The sequence below is a fragment of the Chionomys nivalis genome, chromosome 1, assembly GCF_950005125.1.
Source record: "Chionomys nivalis chromosome 1, mChiNiv1.1, whole genome shotgun sequence".
Taxonomy (NCBI): Eukaryota; Metazoa; Chordata; class Mammalia; order Rodentia; family Cricetidae; genus Chionomys; species Chionomys nivalis.
Genome location: NC_080086.1, coordinates 152,259,781 through 152,277,785, shown reverse-complemented (window position 1 = coordinate 152,277,785; position 18,005 = coordinate 152,259,781).

Below are 18,005 nucleotides of genomic sequence, written 5' to 3'. Positions count from 1 at the left end.
GATTGTTTTATACATGTACTGGAAGTACAGGGCAATTCTTGTTGGTTTTGGTTTGGAAGTTTCTGGAGTGTGAGGGAACAAGCACGACTCCTTCTATTTGAAGTCACACTTGTCTTGTGTGACAATGGAGAGAAGCTACAGTGTGACAGTTTATGGGCTCCAGCCTGTTTGTAGTTGCTAAAGCCATCTGGTCCTTGGAGGACAGCTTAAACTCAAGTGTCAAAATGTGTTTTCCTGTCACGTGCAAGCACATTCTTCAATACAGCTCATCTCTGAGGAGCCAAAACATGGGGTCCTGAGACGACCCTGAGGCCCACAGCAGCAGAGATCTTTTCCTTTGTGCTGACTCAGAGGTATTTCCCCCATGCCCTCACTATCTGCTTCTCCTTGCCTGGTTTCTGCACCAAAACAAGTGTTGGGACTAGAGGGACAGCTAGAGATGGGATGTTCGCCTAGCATGTGTGAGGCCCTGGGTTCCTGCACCACCAATGAGCAAAGTCTCGGACCCAGTCTTGCCTGGAGGAAGGAAAGGGGTAAAGACAGACCCTGGAGTGCTGCAGATTTATCTAGCAGGCCTCAGCAAGAGCAGAGGGAGGACTCCAAGTGTTTGATTTTCACAAGATGAATGAAGGATTCCAGAATATACAACTAGACCAAGACGAACCCACTGATCTGGGGCGCTGTCAGAACACAGGACTCACTTCCTGTTCAAGGGAGGAGCCAGAAGACCCACAGATAAGGCAAACTCACTGGGAAAATGTCAGTAAGATAGTCTGGGAAAGCCTGAGCCATGTTTTCCATGGTAGAGGAAGGAATCGAGATACTGCATTGGGAGGGGGAAGCAGAACTTATGAAGCAGATGGTGTTTGAATTGACTGTGTGACCCAATAAACTGATGGGGTGGGAACTTGTTCTCTCTGCTCTCTGCTGATGTCCTGTGGATGTGGGGCCTTTGGGAAGTGACTAGGTTTTGCTGAGGTCATGAGGCTGAGGTCTTCTTGATGACAGAAGTGTCAGAAAAGAAGAAGGCTAGAGAGATGGCTTAGTGAATAAGGCACATACTACTTTCCCAGAGGACCTGAGTTTGCTTCTCAGCACCCATATCAGAGGGTTCAAAACCACCTGTGGCTTCAGCTCCAGGAAACCTGGTTCCTGCCTCCACTTGTACCTGCACTCACATGTGCATGCTCTCACACACAACATACACATATTTAAAGTAATTTTTTAAAAGGAGAGGATGATTATTTTGGGATGTAGCTCAATGGCAGCATGCCTGCCTAGCACTTGGCAGCATGCCAGCCAAGCATGTGCAGTGCCCTGGTTCAATCCCCAGCACAACACAAAAGAATAACCCGTTCTTTCTCCTTAAGTGACATCACCAGCCCTCTGCTCTTCATAGATTAGCCAGGCTTGGGTGTTTTGTTACAGCAAAAGAAGAGAAATTAAGACACATGTGTAATACATATCAAGCTAGAACGTTCAGAGGGCCATCTCAGTCCCAGAGGTTATCTTCTTCAGAGAGACCACTGGGAAAGAACTGGCTGACATCTGAGTGCTGGATCAGTACATAGGAGCAAACTGGTGGAGATGGTGCAGCTTGTATGTGCCCTCCAGCACGGCAGGGAACTGTCCAGCGCAGCTACAGCTGAAGTCAGAACTGGATCTAAGGATCAATCCCAAGGGGATTCCAGACAGCCCAAACCTGAGCCTCTCAGAGGGTCCAGTGTTTTCCTTGTCCCTGGCTGCAATGGCAGATATTGACCCTATTTGACTGGCTCTAGAGTCACCTACAAGACAACCCTCCAGGTGTGGCTCTGAAGGACTCTCTGGGTTAGGTTGACCTCTAGGCAGACTTGTAAGGGATTATGTAGGCAACACCATTTCCTAGCCTGATGTCCTGAACTGTGTGAAAAGGAGAAAGTGGTGGGGCCTGGGAGATGGCTCAGTGGGCAAGAGTGCTTGCAGCCAAAATTTAGATCCTGAGTTTGATCCCTAGGACCTTCAAAGTGGAATGCAAGACCTGACTCCTGCAGGTTATCCTCTGACTTCCACATGTGCAATGTTAGTTAATAAAGGAGGTGGAGGGAGAAAATAAAACCCAGCATTTATCTCTCTCTGCTTCCTGGCTGCACAGGTAATGTGATCAGCTGCATCAAATTTCTGCCTCCTTGATTTCTCTGCCATGATGGACTCTATCCTTGAACCAAGAGATAAAATAAACCCTTTCCTTAAATTGCTTTTGACACAATATTTTATGAGAAAAACAGGAAAAATGATTAAGACACTGGCAAAGGACCACAGCCCTTCTGGATGAAGCCCAAAAAAGAACTGACTTGCTTTTTGTTTCTTGGGAGTGGGTTTTGAAACAATTCTCACTACATAGTTCTGGTTATCCCGGTATTTATTATTTTATGCAGAGTGACCTTGGACTTTGGGGAATCCTCTTGCCTCATCATTTGTAGCATTTATACATACACCATCAAGCCTGACTGTAAGAAGATGTACAGGGTACATTTGTGACCACATTTCAGGGGCTCTCTTAAAAGGAGGCTAGCCATCTCTTTAGTTAAAAAAGAGCATATCTGTGGAGGTCCAGGAAGGGGGTGGATTTGGGAGACCACTGTGGCAATTTGAGTCAGGGACAAGCTCCACCACCACATCTACCAAGCATTCATTCAAAGGACACCTTTATCAGGTGTGGTAGTTTGAATGTGTTTGGCCCCATAAACTCATAGGGAATGACTTTAATGCTCTGTCCTCTCCTTTTAAGAGATAAGCCCCACCCACTCCCTCCCTGTCAACCACTGAGGCAGGCAGGTGAGGCAGGCAGATCTTCCTTCCACTTCCAGTCTGAACTCTTCCTCTCTCTCTCTCTCTCTCTCTCTCTCTCTCTCTCTCTCTCTCGTAGCCTCTGTCTCATTCTCCTCTCCCCCTTCTCTCTCTCTCTCTTTATCTCTCTGTATATATCTCTCTGACTCTCTCTATTCTTCCCCCTTCTCCCATTCCCTTCTATAACCGGCTAAATAAATATCCAACCTCACTCTGTATGACATGCCTATCCATCTCAGTCTCTTACCTGCCATGCAGCTCCCTGCCTAGGACTCACTGCCCTCATGGCCCACGGGCCACTTGTGGACTCCCTGCCTGGGACTGGCTGCCTTAGTGGCCTGCCATGGTCTCAAGACCCGCTGCAGCCACTTGGGGAAACAGTGCCATTTTTACTTAAACCATAACATTGGTGCCATGACTCGGAAGTGTGACCTTGTTGGAGAAGGCTGGATGACACATATTTCATCCAGAATTTGAGGCTGGAGGGCACACCTTTAAACTGGACTGCACCTTCTTTTTTTTAAGATTTATATATATATATATATATATATATATATATATATATATATATATATATATATATATACAGAGTGTTCTGTCTACCTGCAGGCCAGAAGAGGGCACCAAATCTCATTACAGATGGGTGTGAGCCACCATGTGGTTGCTGGGAATTGAACTCAGGACCTCTGGAAGAGCAGCCAGTGCTCTTAACCTCTGAGCCATCTCTCCAGCCCTGGACTGCACCTTCTTTTGGAAGTGTGTCACGGTGGGGACAGGCTTTGAAGTCTTTTTTTCAAGCTTCATTCAGTGTGACAGTCAACTGACTTCCTGTTGCTTTTGAGTCAAAGTGTAGGGCTCTTGGCTTCAGTACCATGTCTGCCTGTGTGCCACCATGCTCCTCCTCCTAATAATAATCAACTAAACCCCTGAAACTAATAGTGAGCCCCCTCAACTAAATGTTTTCTTTATAAGAGTTGCTGGGAGCTTTGTGTACATGTGTGTGAATGAGCATTTATGTACATATACCTATACTGATCTATATTATATATACAGTTTTGCACTATCATTTAAAATAAAGATATTTCTTAATTAAAAAAAGAATTTCTGGGGTCATGGTGTCTCCTCACAGCAATAGAAGACAAACTAAGGCAGAAGTGTACCTCTATAGTTTGTTTCTAAGGATCTTTTTTTTTTTTTTTTCTTTTTTGAGACAGGGTTTCTCTGTGGTTTTGGAGCCTGTCCTGGACCTAGCACTTGTAGACCAGGCTGGTTTCTAAGGATCTTATGGGATCTTGTAGCCATCTGGAACCTTGTAATCAAAAGATCTTTGATATCTATCTTTCCTGATGATCTGGCACATGAATGTCATCTAACAAACATTCTTCCTGTCTTCAAGGCATGATTTTGGTTCAAGGAGGGTCCCATTTGGTGTGTTGTTTTCTTCTTTCTGCCAGCACTCTGCCCACAGAACTTTTGGAGGCTCCCTTTTCCATTCAGCTCTGTAATCTCAGAATTTAGGAGACTGAAGCAGGAGGCTTGCCTAGAGTTCAAGTCTAACTGGGCTGAATAGCAAATTGCTGGTCAGCCTGTGCTGTATTGTGAGAACCTGTATCAAAAACAAAATGGAGGAGAAATACACAAGAAATAAAAGCAAACAGCAGTGGTTAGTTTTCATCATCAGTTTGATACAATCTAAAATCACCTGGGAAGAGAAACTCAGTGAGAGATTGTTGAGATTCAGTTGGCCTGGCAGGCATGTTGTCTTGATTACATAGATTGACATGAGAAGACCTCCCATCTGAAGGTGGGTCACACCATTCCTTAGACAGGTGATTCTTGACTACATATAGATGGAAATGGTAAGCTGAGCAGTAGGAATGCATTCTTTATTTCTTGACCATTCTTGACTGTGGATGTGATATGATGCGACTAGCTATTTTAAGCTCCTACTGCATTGATCTCTCTACTCTGAAAGACTGTAGCCTGGAATTATTAGCTAAAATAAACCCTGTCTTCATTAAGTTGTTTTTTTTAAAATAAGGGTAATTTTTCATAGTAACTGGAAAAGAAATGAAGACATAAAAAGGAAAAATGTAGTCCTAATGCCTGTTTATTAATGTTCTTATTGTTGGAAATGAATAATCTTGGTGTCACACAAAGAAACCCATTAACAAAATGAAAAGTAAGCCGGGCGGTGGTGGCGCACGCCTTTAATCCCAGCACTTGGGAGGCAGAGGCAGGCGGATCTCTGTGAGTTCGAGACCAGCCTGGTCTACAAGAGCTAGTTCCAGGACAGGCTCCAAAACCACAGAGAAACCCTATCTCGTAAAACCAAAAAAAAAAAAAAAAGAAAAGCCAAAAAAAAAAAAAACCAAAAAAAAAAATGAAAAGTAAATAGGCAAGGTAATTTCTTTTTGTTGTCTTAGTTTTTGTGTGTTTGTTTTCAAGACAGGGTTTCTCTGTGTAGCTTTGGAGCCTGTCCTAGAACTCACTCTGTAGACCAGGCTGTCCTTGAACTCACAGCGATTCCTCTGCGTCTGCCTCCCCGAGTGCTGGGGCATGCACCACCACTGCCTGACTGGAAATTTCTTTTTGTGAAAAGAGTGGGCCATGACCAAAATTGGGATAGCAAGCATGCAGCACTAAGATGGCCTACGGCTTTTTATTCCCAACTTGAGGGGAAAATGGCTATTGCTAATTCAGTCTCACAGACTACTCCCAACTGTCCAACTTGTAAAGTGGCAAGACAAAAGAAACAAAGGAGCTAGGGAGAGGAGGAGATCTGAGAATAAGTGGGCACACAGCCATTACATATTTGTAAGAAAAGACTGAATATCTCGAATCATTTCTCAAAGACCCATAAACTTAACTGCTCAGTATAACGACTCCCGACATACTCATCATCCTTCCAACTCATGGCCAATGTGATCTTAATTTCCTCTGCTTCTGTCTCATTCTTCCCTCTACCACACACTCACACGATGCTATTACATCTATTAACTATTTTAGCATTTGTGTCTACATTTGGTTCTTTTGTGTCGCTGAGACTTTTTCTGACAAAGCAACTTAATGGAGGGCGGTTGGCTTTTGCTTACAGTTTCAGAAGGTCTCAGTCCCACAACAGGGAAGGAACCAGGGACATCTGACAGAAGCTGTGTACTTTGCAGAAAACCAGGAAGCAGAAACAGGAGAGCCAGATGCAAGTGCACTGTTGTTCCTACTTCTGCCAGCCAGACACCACTTTCTAAAGAGTCCACAGCCTCCAAACAGTGCCACCAGTCACTCGGGAACAGTGTTAGCACCAGCCAGTGGGAGATGCTACAGGTTCAAACTGCAAGGATATTCAAAATGAGGATTCTTAAATTACATAACCACCAAAACAATAATTTAAAAAGGGAAAAAAGAAAAAAAAAGAAAGACTTCAATCCAAATACTCAGGAGGAAGAGGCAGGTAGACCTCAGGCCAATTTAGTCTACATAATGAGACTATCTCAAAAACAAAACAAAGAAGAAAACCAAACAGGCAAAAAATGTATCTTCAGTTCAAGCACCTTAGAAAGTTGAGGCTGGAAAAGCAGGAATTTAAGGCCATCCTTGGCTACATAAAGAGTTTGGGACCAGCCTGGGCTAGATGAAACCCTGTTTTTAAAACAAACAAAACAATACAGCTGTGCTGTGGTGGCGTACCCCTTCAATCCCAGCACTCGGGCGGATCTCTGTGAGTTCGAAGCCAGCCTAGTCTGCAGAGTGAGTTCCAGGATAGCCCTGGTTACACTGAGAAACTCTATCTCAGAAAAAAACAAAACAAAACAAAACAAACAAAGATAGCATAACAGAAACACCATACCTAAAATGTTTATCACTAGTCCTACGCCCAGTCCCTTCCTCTTTACATTTGACTCACTGAGATCACCACTCTGCTTTTCGGGCTGAAATCAGGATTCAGGTGGTCCACCTTCTGTGCCTAGCTGCAGTGTCTCTTTAGTATTTATTTATTTATTTATTTATTTATTTATTTATTTATTTTTGGTTTTTCGAGACAGGGTTTCTCTGTGGTTTTGGAGCCTGTCCTGGAAATAGCTTTTGTAGACCAGGCTGGTCTCGAACTCACAGAGATCCGCCTGCCTCTGCCTCCCAAGTGCTGGGATTAAAGGCGTGTGCCACCACCGCCCGGCCTCTTTAGTCTTTAAATGAGGGCTCCTTGGCCCTTTCATCCCTGTGGTGGCTTTATTGAAGAGGATTAGCCATGTGTCCTGCATACTCTGCTTCTTGACTTCAAAGTGGGTACAGATCACCCAACAGTCTTTTGAGGTATAGATTGGAGTAGAGTCAGCTCTGCCCAGGAGACATCCCTGCTACCCTCTGCTGACCAAGATTTTAGTCCCTCATTGTTTTACGTATATGTTCATTTGCTTTCATGCTGGGAACTAAACCCAGGAACCCACATGTGCTAGGCAAAGGCCGGACCTCTGAGTTACATTTTCAGCCCCAATCTTGTTTTAATTAACTATTTCTATATACATACATTTTTTTAAAAGTTCACTTGGACTCTAAATTTTAAAATCATTTAATGCCAAAATCAGTTTCTATATCCTATTTTTTGGAATTTATAGCATTTTTCACAAATTTGTTTGCTTTCTTTTTTGTTATTATTTATCTAGCTATCTATCTATTTGACAGGGTCTCACTACTTAGCCTGGAACTCACTATGTAGATCAGAGTGCTTGGGTTAAAGACATGTGCCACCATACCGTGTGTGTGTGTGTGTGTGTGTGTGCGTGTGTGCATGCGCACACACACGCGCGCGCACACATGTGGAGGTCAGAGAGTGACTTCATGGAGTCAGTTGTCTCCTTTCTCCTGTACATGGACTCCAGGGGCTGATCTTAGGCCATCAGCCTTACATGACAAGCACTCTACCTGTTAAGTCAACTTGCTGGTCCTGTGAATTTGTTTTTCAAATGCGAGAGAAGCAACCCTAAGACAAAAAGAATTTGAAACTGTCACTGATAAATTAAGGAAATCGGGCATGGAGAATATCCACATTTAGAAAACCAACAACAGAGAATGAAAATACAGAGGCTGTATGCTACCCGGTTGCCATAGTGAAGGCAAGACTGCCAAGGTGTTAAGTGATGCAAAGGCAGCCAGTGATGGGGAAAGTTAGGGTTTGGTTGTTGTTTTGATTAAAGTTAGTTAGCCCAGCAGAGACTCAAAACTTTTCAGCCTTCCCCTGCCCTTTGCACCAATTAGCCAATTTTGTCAGGTTGTGAAATTGAGCTCCCACCAATGGGATGAGGCACAGTCAGGGATAAAAGGTAGAAGCCACCTTGGCCCCAGTGTGATTGCTAGCCTGGGTTGGGTTCTGGCACACCCTTTTTAATGAAAAGGGTTGTCTTGCTGAGCTATTTTAGCTTTGCGTGCTCCTTTGTGCAACACCAGGGTTATTCATGTTTCTAAAAATGGCAAGAGGGGCTGGAGAGATGGCTCAGTGAGTAAGAGCACTAACTGCTCTACCAGAGGTCATGAGTTCAATTCCTAGCAACCACATGGTGGCTCACAACCATCTATAATGAGATCTGGTGCCCTCTTCTGGCGTTTGGGCATACATGGAGGCAGAATGTTGTATACACAATAAATAAGTAAATCTTTAAAAATAAAAATAAATAAAAATGGCAAGAGAAGGCACTGCTGCTGAATGGGGAGCTAGTCCTGGTATGGTGAACTAATTTTCATGTGAGGTACCAGAAGACCAGTGTGGAGATGGGGGTGCTTCTCTGACTCTCAGGAAAGCTGCTCATTCCTGAGGAGAGGACACTGGTGTCCTTGCTCTCCATGGGCTTGGCTTAGGGACTTGTTCACACACCTGGGCATCCTGCTATGAACCTGTCTTTAGGCCCTTAGTATAACCTGGCAGAGGCAACAGAGTGGGTACCAACCTGGGGAAAAGAAAGAAAAGATAAGGTGGAATCAGCCAAACTTAGTGGCATTGTTTCCTTCTTACAAATCCTTCTTGAACAGACCTGACTGGTTGCTCACTGAACAGCAGTTTCCCAGATGTGTTCAGTTCATGAAACCAATTTCACTATATGCCTACTTTATGGTAGGAATTTGGCTGGATATTAAGAATAGAAAAAATAGCCGGGCGGTGGTGGCGCACACCTTTAATCCCAGCACTCGGGAGGCAGAGGCAGGCAGATCTCTGTGAGTTCGAGGCCAGCCTGGTCTACAAGAGCTAGTTCCAGGACAGGCTCCAAAGCCACAGAGAAACCCTGTCTTGAAAAACCAAAAAAGAATAGAAAAAATAGTAGGCAGACATTGATCCTGCTGTGAGGAGGCATGAAGTCTCCTAAGTGAGTGATTGTGGTATGCCCAGAGTCATAGCTAAAGGAAAGTGAACTTAAATAATAGCTACCTTCTGACTCTAAAGAAATGGTCAGGGGCTGGAGAGATGGCTCAGAGGTTAAGAGCATTGCCTGCTCTTCCAAAGGTCCTGAGTTCAATTCTCAGCAACCACATGGTGGCTCACAACCATCTGTAATGGGGTCTTGTGTCCTCTTCTGGCCTATAGGCATATACACAGACAGAATATTGTATACGTAATAAATAAAATAAAATAATAAAAAAGATTTAGTTTCAAAAAAACAAAAGAAAGAAAAGAAATGGTCTTAGCCAGAACCTGGAAACAGCCTAAATGCCCCTCAACTAAAGAATGGATAAGGAAAATGCGGTACATTTACACAATGGAGTACTATACAGCAGAAAAAAATAACGACATCTTGAATTTTGCAGGAAAATGGATGGAGCTAGAAAACATTATTTTGAGTGAGGTAATCCAGACACAGAAAGACAATTATCACATGTACTCACTCATAGGTGGTTTTTAAACATAAAGCAAAAAAAGCCAGCCTACAAACCACAATCCCAGAGAACCTAGACAATAATACGGACACTAAGAGAGACTCACATAGATCTAATCTACATGGGAAGTAGAAAGTAGAAAAAGACAAGATCTCCTGAGCAAATTGGGAACATGGGGACCTTGGGGGAGGGCTGAAGGGTGGAGGGGCGAGGCAGGGAGGGGAGCAGAGTAAAATGTAGAGCTCAATAAATATATAAAAAAAAAGACCTAATACCATCAAAAAGAAAAAAGAAATGGTAATCCATGAAGGAGTTTAAGTCATGGACTGTGGGCATTCTTGTTGGTAGTTCCCAATCCTAGGGATAAGGGGGAAGTTTAATGAAGAGGTATCTGGCCTCAACAACCATCACTACGAAGTCATGGGGTATTCCACTTAAACCTGGACACTTCCTGGTTATCTTCAACATAGAGAGGTCCCCTCTACCTTAGAAGTCCCCAACCTTAGAAGTCTTCTCTTCTCCATCTCAGAGGCCCTCTCTATCTTAGAGATCTCCTGTCTCAGAGACCCTCTCCCTCTCAGAGGTCCTTAAATCCCGGAGGTCCTCTCTATCCATCTCGGAGGTCCTCTTTATCCATCTCGGAGGTCCTCTCTATCCATCTCGGAGGTCCTCTCTATCCATCTCGGAGGTCCTCTTTATCCATCTCGGAAGTCCTCTCTATCTCAGGCCCTCTTCATCTCGGAGGTCCTTTCTGTGTCAGGCATTCTTCATCTCAGAGCTCCTCTCCATCTCGGAGGTCCTCTCTATCCATCTCGGAGGTTCTCTCTATCTTAGAGGTCCTGTCCTCCCTAGAGGTCTTCTCCTTTTTAAGCTCTTCTCTGATTTAAAGGCTGTGGTAGTTAATCTCAGTTGTCAACTTGGTGATCTCTAGAGCCACCAAAGGGGAGGTTTCCAGGTGTGCCTGTAGGACATTATCTTTTTTTGTTTTGTTTTGTTTTTTTGTTTTTGATTTTTCGAGTCAGGGTTTCTTCGTAGCTTTTTTCTTTTTTATTTTTGGTTCCTGTCCTGGAACTAGCTCTTGTAGACCAGGCTGGCCTCAAACTCACAAAGATCCGCCTGCCTCTGCCTCCCGAGTGTTGGGATTAAAGGACATTATCTTGAAGCGGTTAGCTGATGCAGGAAGCCCCATCTATTATGAGCAGCACTATATATAAACAGGAGAAAGTAAGCTAGCACCAGCGCCCATCTCTGTCTTCTACCTGACTGAAGATGTGATGTGACCAGTTGCTCCAAACTCCTGCTGCCTTCCTTTGCCCACCACAATGGGCTGTACCCAGAACTGTGAAGCAAATAAGCCCTCTCTCCCTTCAGATACCTTTGTCAGATATGGTATTACAGCAACAGGAAGTGTAACTAAGACAGAGGTCATCTCCATCTCAGACGCTGTCCCACCTTTTGAAATAGCATGATTTTATTTAGCTGATGGCACCTTGAATGATATCAGTTGCCATGTTGTCTGTCACATATATTTATCAATTGTAAATGAGATTCAAAAGAATGATGAGATTCCAGTCTGGATTTGGGTAAACGAGGGGAGCATAGGATTATTCCAGGAAGCTCCAGCTTCCTTCCATGTTGATACAGAATTCAGGCCCTATCCTTGTCATGGCTTTGTTACAATGACTCCTGCCAGGTCCTCACTTAGCTGTCACGATAACAACTCTGAGCTCCCTCGTTTCACTCTAGGTTGCTAACAGGTGATATCCGTTACTATACCTTCCATCAGTAGGTGCAGTATTTTGCAAAGCTATTCTTATAAACTATTTAATGGCCTTGAATTATATTTAGTATCAAAATGGTGGGACAGAAGGTCTAGAGAGATGGCTCAGCTGTTAGGAGCGGGTAATATTCTAACAGAGGGCCCAAGTTTGGCTCCCAATACCCGCATCAGATAGTTCACAGCTCTATGTTCAAGGGACCCGATGCCCTCTTCTGGCCTCTGTGAGGGCCTCATTCATGTGTGCAACCTCTCATATACATATTTTTTTAGAAGAGAAAAGAGAGTTTCCTAATTATTTCTCTTTATTCATATTTTTGGCCATTGGCTACTTGAAATGAGGATACTATATCAGACTTCAAAAACTTGGTTTAAAAAAATAAGAATATGAAGCTAATATTCTCCTTCTTCAATAGGTTTAATTATAAATGTTTTAAATCACAGCACCACTGGCCAGCAGCAGCTTTCTGCTTTCTGTGTGTTATTGTGTATCCATTTTTTTTTTAAACCAAGAATATAGGTAGCAGCAAGAAGCAGAATGGCTAGGGAACAATGATCCCTAAGTGGCAGTATCCCATGAGATGGGATTCTAGGAATGCACCGCCAAAGTCAGAGCGTGACAGGTTGGGACCACCAGGGACCCAGATTACTCTCTCTCTCTCTCTCTCTCTCTCTCTCTCTCTCTCTCTCTCTCTCTCTCTCTCTCTCTGTATACCTCATGCTTTGCAGAGTGGCTTGCCCCCTTGTGGCTGCAAACTGCCTGATGCTTTTCTGAACTTCTGTTTTGTCCACTCACAGGAAGAAAAGGGTGGCCCAAAAGGCTTGGTTTCGCTCAGCGATATCCGTACCACCTCCGGGCAGTGTGAAAAACGGGTCGCCCCAGACACCCCCGCGGCAGACTTCCTCTGCATCCCGAAGATCATCTGCTTTGATATTTCACTTGTCGTCAGACCAGTCTTGCTATAAAGGAAGCCAGGAAAAGTGTTACTTAGCTCTCTGCCTATACATCAGAAAGATGGGGGGATGTGGGTTTGGAGTGATATTGGGGCAACCTCTAAATGATTGCTGTTACAGTCATGGGTTTCTCTCTTCTTTTTTAAATATTTAACGCACTACTCTAAACTTTCTGTTACTACACCGTGCCTCTCATCAATCCTTTCAACCTCCCTTTTTTGACAAGTGAATTATGTTTCATTGAAATGCCATTCTTACAAGAGCTGGAAAAGGTGTCTAGATTTTTATTGATTTGGTTTTTGCTTTGTGCTGTGTTTTATGAGTTCTTTGAGAATTTCACATGATGCATTTTTATCATATTTACCCCTCAACTCCTCCTAGATCCTTTTCCACCCAACGTTCACCCTTCTTCTTCCAATAACCCATCAAGGTCAGTCTGTGTTGCTCATGTGTGGCCTTCCACTGGAGTGTGGCTGACTTATCAGGGGCTATACACTTAAACAAAAAAAGACAAAAAACAAAAAAGCATGACTCTCCCTGCCCCAGAAGCTATCGTTGCCAATAGCTCTTCTACTAGGGATAAGACTTCATGGCCACCTCACCTCTCCATGCTGGAATTTGGTCTGACTGGAGCTTGCACAGGTCTGGAGCATGCGGTCACGTGGCTGGAGTTCATAAGTGCTGCCGCCCCACTGTGTCCAGAAGATGAAGTTTCCTTGTGTCTTGGTTCTCTGCCTCTTACTCAGTGGGTGCATCAGGTAGGTTGGCGCCTTAGCCAGTGTTCTATTGCTGTGAAGAGACCAGGGTCAAGGCGCTCTTACGAAAGAACGCATTTGATTGGGGGCTTACTTACATTTTCAGAGTCCATTATCACCACGGTGGGGAGCAGGTGACTTGCAGGCAGGTGCTTAGAACAGTAGCTGAGATCTACATTCTGATTCATAGGCAAAGAGAGAACTGGGCCTAATTCGGTCTTTTGAAACCTCAAAGCCCACCCACAGTGGCACACTTCCCCCAACGAGGCCACACCTCCTCCAACAGGTCTGCGGCCTTATAATCACTATAATCTTTTCAATTAGTTCCACTCCCTGGTGACCAAGCAGTCAAATATGAGCCTATGGGGGCTATTTTTACATAACCTCACATCCAGTTATAACAAAATGGAGAGAACTCATATATGGGCCTGAAATGTGTTAGTGGGCAGCATTCTTTGCTCTTTGATTAGTGGGTTCTACTCTTTTGTGAAGCTAATACATTCCAAAAGATTTTTTACCTTTCAGTCACAGAATGTTAGATCTAACACAGAGGGGGTACATGATGGCTATTTAGGGGGCTGGAGAAAGCCGAAGATCAGTTATACTTTTGTTCTGGATCTTCAACATTCTAAACGCTCCACAGTTATTGAAATTCTAATCAGTCCATCAGTCTTACAGAGGCTTTCAGTTGGAAGGCACAGCTTCTTTCTCAGAACGTTCAGTCTCATTAGTGATGTTGAACTTTTAAAATTCTTATTTTACTTTTAATTACGTATATGTGTGTGTCTGTGTGGGGGTATGTACATGTGAGAGCAGGTACCCTCGGAGGTCAGAAGAGAGCATCAGATCCTCTGGAGTTGGAATTACAGATGTTTGTTAGCCACTTGACTTGGTACTGAGGACCAAACTGGGATTCTCTGTTCTTAACCCCTGAGCCACTCTACAACCGCCACTTTTTAAAAATATTCTTGTTTGTTTGAGGCAGGGTCTCACTATGTAGCCCTGGTTAGCCTGGAACTCCCTGTATAGACCAGGCTGGCCTCACAGAGATCTATCTGTCTGACTGTACCTCCCAAGCGATTAAAAGCATGAACTACCATGCCTAACCTTTAAAGATATTCTTACTGCTATATATGCTCAGATCTAAACATGACATTTATTACCTGCCCCCTTATTATGGAAGAGGAAGTTAAAAAGAATATAAGAGCCAGAGGATAGCCGGGCGGTGGTGGCGCAGGCCTTTAATCCCAGCACTCGGGAGGCAGAGGCAGGCGGATCTCTGGGAGTTTGAGGCCAGCCTGGTCTACAAGAGCTAGTTCCAGGACAGGCACCAAAGCTACAGAGAAACCCTGTCTCAAAAAACCAAAACCAAAAAAAAAAAAAAAAAAAAAAAAAAAGAGCCAGAGGATGGGGGGAAATGTGGAGAAATTGTGTCTTCTGAATAGGACATGCCCTTTGCACGCATGAGCTCATAGTAGCTGTGGTTACCTGCACAGACCTAAACAAAATCAAGCCAGCAACATTTCAGTATGGGCAGGGTAGGGTCTCATGAAGCCCCCACCTCTAGCTAAAAAGCTAGCTATTGCTAGCTAATAACTGCAGGAGGACAAAGGGAGTCATTTTGTGGGGAGTGTGGCCTCTGGTTGCCTCTACTCTGGCATTCAAATGTGGGCAGCACAGTTGAACTCAGTGGATCATAAAAACAGAAGAGGATCTGAAGAGGAGAGGGATATGGTGGGAAGGTTCAGGGGAGTGAGAGCTGGGACTTGGGGATAGGTATGATCAAGATACATTATATGCAAGTAAGAAATGTTCAAAAATAAAATATTCTCAATTCTTTTTTTTTTTTTTTTGAGACAGGGTTTCTCTGTAGCTTTGGAGCCTGTCCTGGAACTAGCTCTTGTAGACCAGGCTGGCCTCGAACTCCCAGAGATCCGCCTGCCTCTGCCTCCCGAGTGCTGGGATTAAAGGCGTGCGCCACCACCGCCCGGCCAATATTCTCAATTCTTAAAGGAGGATTTTTTTTTAAAATCTTGATTTATGTTTGTGTGCATATCTGTGTAGAGAAATGTTCACAGGGATGAGGTCACTCACAGAGACCAGAGGAGCTGGAGCCCTCAGGACTGGGGTTTCAGGTGGTTGTGAGCTACCTGATGTGGAGGTTGGGAACTGAACTCAGGTCCTCTGAAAGAGCTGTCTGTGCTCTAAACACTTAAGCCATCTGTCTATCTCAGAAGGAAAAAAAAATGATGAAGGGTTGGCTGGGAAAGGAGCCCAGTAGGTGGAGTGGATGCATAGCATTTAGGAAGGAAATCTGGGTTTATTTCAGGTACCGAAAAACAAAATAGGTATGGTGGTGTGTGACTGTAATCTCAGCACTAAGAGGTAGAAGAAGGAGGATCAGAAGTTCAAGGTCATTCTCAGCTAACAAACAAACAAAAGACTCCGAGGAGGGAATCAGGTAGGCTAACTGCAGAACTTAACCCATTGGCCAACGTCTGTAAGTCCAACCCCCCAGTCTCATCCCCCCACCTCTGTGGCAGGCCTTCTGTAAGCCCCACCCCCACCCCACGCTCTGCCCTTGTTCCCAGGGCACTAAGCCTGGTGGAACACCCTACTTTCCTCCCTCCTGTGAACCCTCTCCCCCTACTCCCAGTCCATTCCCATCTTAAGTGGCTCAGTTCCCCAGAAAAAATACACGGAGAAAAACAAGACCCTTCCTTCTGCTGCATCCAAGAAACACATCTTAACATCAAGGATAAGCATCACCTTGGGGTGACAGGATAGAAAAAGATATTCCAAGCAAATGGATATAAGAAGCAAGCTGGTGTAGCCATATTAATATCTGGCAAAAGAGACTTCAAACCAAAACTAATCAAAAAAACAGGGAAGGGCACTACAAACTCATCAAAGGAAAAAATTCGATTCTTAACATCTATGCCCCAACCCCAAGGGCACCCAAATCGGTAAAAGAAACACTACTACAGCTTAAATCACAGTAGGTGACCCTCACCTACTAATAGTGGGAGGCTTCAATAACCACTCTCACCAATAGACAGGTCATCCGGACAAACACTAAACAGAGACACTGGAGCTAACTGATGTTATAAACCAAATGGACCTAACAGATATTTTCAGAACATTTCACCCAAACACAAAAGAATATACCTTCTCAGCACCTCATGGAACGTTCTCCTAAATTGACTGCATACCCAGAGACAAAGCAAGTCTCCAACAGATACAAGAAAATAGAAATAATATCCTGCTTCCTAGCTGACCGCCATGAATTAAAGCTCACTGTCACCAACAAGAGAAAGAATAACAAGCTTACAAACCCGCAGAAACTGAACAACTCGCTACTGAATGAAAATGGTTCAAGACAGGAATTAAGAAATAAAAACTTTCTAGAATTAAATGAAAATCAGCATATGATGAAAAGCGGTGCGAAAAGGAAAGATCATAGCACTTGATAGGTTTCTGTAGCCCAGTAATAGGTTTCTCCACCAACACAGTAATCCAGATCAAGTAGAGCTAAAAAGTAAAGGGCCAGGTTTATTTGGGCAAAACACTCCCAGGTGACCCTCCAGTCCCAATAGCACTAAGTGCCTACAGACAGAAATTGGAGCAATCTCAAACTAGCAACTTAGCAGTAACGTAAAAAATCTAGAACAAAAGGAAGAAATCACACACACAAGTCGTAGACAGCAAGAAAAATAAATAAAATCAGTGCTAAAATAAATAAAATAGAAACAAATAATCAATTAAACAAAAAGTTGGTTCTTTGAGAAAATCAATAAAGTTTACAAAACCTTATCCAAATTAACTAGAAGGTAGGGAGAGAATACCCAAATTAACAAAATTAGAAATGAAAAAAGGGGACATAGCAACAGACACCAATGAAATCCAGAGACTCATGAGGACATAATTTAAAACCTAGTACTCAGCCCAGCCATGGTGGCACATGCCTTAAATCCCAGCATTCAGGAGGCAGAAACAGGCAGATCTTTGTGAGTTTGAGACCAGCCTGTTTTACAAAATGAGTTTCAGGACAGCCAGAGCTGTTAGACAGAGAAACCCTGTCTGGAAAACAAAAAACAAAACAAAAAATTAAAACCTTGGACTCCACCAACTAAAAATCTAAAAGAAATGGATAATTTTCTCAATATATACCACTTACCAAAGTTAGATCAAGATCAGATAAGCAATTGAAACAGACCTATATAAATCCTTAGTAAAATAGAAGCAGTCATTAAGAGGGGTTTTATCACCGAATTCTATCAGACTTTCAAAAAAGAGTTAATACCAACACTCCTCAAATTATTCCACAAAGTAAAAACAGAAGAAACATTGCCCAATTGTTCTATGAGTTACCCTTTTACCCTTCCCAAAACACAAAGACCAACAAAGAACACCATTAGCTCAGACACTAAGCGCAATGGTTAACAAATAGAACCCCACGAAACGGAAACACTTCTGCACAACAAAGGACACCATCATTCAGACAAAGTGGCAGACTACAGTATGGGGAAAAATTTCTTTTTGGTTTTTCAAGACAAGGTTTTTCTGTGTAGCCGTGGCTGTCCTGGAACTCACTCTGTAGACCAGGCTGGCCTAGAACTCAGAGATCCACCTGCCTCTGCCTCCCGAGCCCTGGGAGTAAAGTGTGTGCCACCACCGGTTGGCACAGAATGGGAAGATTGTTACCAACCACACATCCGACAGAGGGCTAACATCTAAAATATATAAGAAACTAAATGCGAAGTGAAAGCTAGCTATCAAGTAAACAAATAACCCAATTAAAATACGGGGCACTGATGGAAACAGAGAAT